This window comes from Triticum aestivum, chromosome 3B (assembly GCF_018294505.1).
Source record: "Triticum aestivum cultivar Chinese Spring chromosome 3B, IWGSC CS RefSeq v2.1, whole genome shotgun sequence".
Lineage (NCBI taxonomy): Eukaryota > Viridiplantae > Streptophyta > Magnoliopsida > Poales > Poaceae > Triticum > Triticum aestivum.
The window spans coordinates 789,682,680-789,686,289 of NC_057801.1; positions in this window are offsets into that span (position 1 = coordinate 789,682,680).

Consider the following 3,610-nt stretch of genomic DNA (forward strand, 5'->3'; position numbering starts at 1 on the left):
GACGATGGCCCAGGTACACATTCTTCCTGCAGCTTGCCAGGTATATACTATCGGTGTCAAGTAAACAGTGCGTGCATGCATGGTATCCCTTGTTTGTCTGTCCTGAAAGGTTACTGAGAGCGGGCCAATCGTTGATGGTCACGAACAGCGACGCCTTTAGGTAAAATTCCTCCTGTTTGTGCTCATCCCACGTACGTACACCGTTTCCATTCCACAGCTGTAAAAGTTCTTCAACTAATGGCCTTGGGTACACATCAATGTCGTTGTCGGGTTGCTTAGGGCCTTGGATGAGAACCGGCATCATAATGAACTTCCGCTTCATGCACATCCAAGGAGGAAGGTTATACATACATAGAGTCACGGGCCAGGTGCTGTGATTGCTGCTCTGCTCCTCGAAAGGATTAATGCCATCCGCGCTTAAAGCAAACCATACGTTCCTTGGCTCACTTGCAAACTCATCCCAGTACTTTCTCTCGATTTTTCTCCACTGCGACCCGTCAGCGGGTGCTCTCAACTTCCCGTCTTTCTTACGGTCCTCACTGTGCCATCGCATCAACTTGGCATGCTCTTCGTTTCTGAACAGACGTTTCAACCGTGGTATTATAGGAGCATACCACATCACCTTCGCAGGAACCCTCTTCCTGGGGGGCTCGCCGTCAACATCACCAGGGTCATCTTGTCTGATCTTATACCATAATGCACTGCATACCGGGCATGCGTTCAGATCCTTGTACGCACCGCGGTAGAGGATGCAGTCATTAGGGCATGCATGTATCTTCTGCACCTCCAATCCTAGAGGGCATACAACCTTCTTTGCTGCGTATGTACTGTCGGGCAATTCGTTATCCTTTGGAAGCTTCTTCTTTAATATTTTCAGTAGCTTCTCAAATCCTTTGTCAGGCACAGCATTCTCTTCCTTCCACTGCAACAATTCCAGTACGGTACCGAGCTTTGTGTTGCTATCTTCGCAATTGGGGTACAACCCTTTTTTGTGGTCCTCTAACATGCGATCGAACTTTAGCTTCTCCTTTTGACTTTCGCATTGCGTCCTTGCATCGACAATGACCCGGCGGAGATCATCATCATCGCGCACATCGTCTGGTTCCTCTTGATCTTCAGCAGCTTCGCCCGTTGCAGCATCATCGTGCACATCGTCTGGTTCCTCTTGATGTTCAGTAGCATCACCGTATTCAGGGGGCACATAGTTGTCATCGTACTCTTCTTCTTCGCTGTCTTCCATCATAACCCCTATTTCTCCGTGCCTCGTCCAAACATTATAGTGTGGCATGAAACCCTTGTAAAGCAGGTGGGTGTGGAGGATTTTCTGGTCAGAGTAAGACTTCGTATTCCCACATATAGGGCATGGATAACACATAAAACCATTCTGCTTGTTTGCCTCAGCCACTTTGAGAAAATCATGCACACCCTTAATGTACTCGGAGGTGTGTCTTGAACCGTACATCCATTGCCGGTTCATCTGCGTGTATTATATATAATTAAGTGTGTCAAAAATCATTACAGAACACTAAAACCAAATTAATAGAAGTTCATCATCACACTAAAACCAAAGTACATACATAGTTCTCATCTAACAACATAAAGCTCTTCAGAGGATCTAAATTAATTAAACCATACACTGAAACTATGTAAAACATTTCAATGCGAAAACAAATGATCATAATCGCAACCAATGTAACAACCGATCCAACGGCATAATGATACCAAGCCTCGGTATGAATGGCATATTTTCTAATCTTTCTAATCTTCAAGCGCATTGCATCCATCTTGATCTTGTGATCATCGACGACATCCGCAACATGCAACTCCAATATCATCTTCTCCTCCTCAATTTTTCTAATTTTTTCCTTCAACAAATTGTTTTCTTCTTCAACTAAATTTAACCTCTCGACAATAGGGTCGGTTGGAATTTCCGGTTCAACAACCTCCTAGATAAATAAAATCTATGTCACGTTGGTTGGCATAATTGTCATAAACAATAAATGAACCAATAGTTATGAAAAGATAATATATACCACATCTGAATCATAGACAGGACGAGGGCCGACGGGGGCGGATACCAAAACCATCGCACTATATAAGATGCAATAATAAAAGTAAGAAAATTATACAAGTATATATATAAACATACAAGTAAGAGGCTCACCACAGTGGTGCCGGCGACGAGATCGGCGCGGGCGATCGACGGCGGTGAAGACGGGGACGGGACGTGACGGACCGCTAAACCTAGACAAATATTGAGGAAAATGGAGCTTGGAGGTGGAGCTTGGAGAGGAGAAAGCTTAAGTAGTGTGGCTCGGGCATTCCATCGAACACCTCGTGTGCATAGGAGGTGAGCTAGAGCACCACAAAGCTCCCTCCTCGCATGCCATCAAAAACAGAGCAGTGAGAGTGCTCTGCTCGCGGGGTATATATAGGCAACTAATTGGTCCCAGTTCGTGGCTTGAACCGGGACTAAAGGGAAGCCTTTGGTCCCGGTTCAGGCGACCAACCGGGTCCAATGGTGGTGGGCCAGGAGCAAGGCACATTGGTCCCGGTTCGTCCCACCAACCGGGACCAAAAGGTCTAGACGAACCGGGACCAATGGCCCACGTGGCCCGGCCGGCCCCGGGGGCTCACGAACCGGGTCCAATGCCACCATTGGTCCCGGTTCTGAATTGAACCGGGACTAATGGGCTGACCCGGCCTGGACCATTGCCCCCTTTTCTACTAGTGGAAGTCTCCACACCTTCCCTTTTCAAGCAAATTCAATGATAATGAAACCTTAGCTTCTTATGCTAATGGTATCTTTGATTACTATGGTGCACACCAAATAGAAGAATTTGTTACTTTTATGGGTGCTTATGAGGTTGAATCTATGTTTAAAGTGTTTGATGATTTTGATGATTCAGTTTATAGACCAGAAAATCTTGCTATACTTAGATATTGCTATGAAAATTATGAATACAATTACTATATTAATTCATTTATTGAGAAAGTCTCCGCTGTCCAAGAAGAGACTAATATTTTGCAGGAAGCTATGGAAGAAGAAATTGATGAAATTGTGAGCTCATTGGATGAAAAAGATGATGAGGAGAGCGAAGAACAAAAGGAGGAAGAGCGGATTAGCTACCTGTGCCCACCTTCTAATGAGAGTAACCCTCCAACTCATACATTGTTTAATTCTCCTTCGTGCTTACCGAAGGATGATTGCTATGATGATTACTATGATGATTGCTATGATGATTGTTATGATCTCGTTGATTCTCTTGAAATATCCCCTTTTGATGATGCTTGCTAAGCTTGTGGCCAAGATGCCAATATGAATTATGCTTATGGAGATGAACTTGCTATAGTTCCTTATTTTAAACATGAAATTGTTGCTATTGCACCCACGCATGATAGTCCTATTATCTTTTTGAATTCTCCCAACTACAATATATCGGAGAAGTTTGTGCTTATTAAGGATTATATTGATGGGTTGCCTTTTACCATTGCACATGATGATTTTGATGAATGTAATATGCATGTGCTTCCTGCTCCTACTTGCAATTATTATGAGAGAGGAACTTTATCTCCACCCCTCTATGTTTCCAATACGATAGAATTGCAA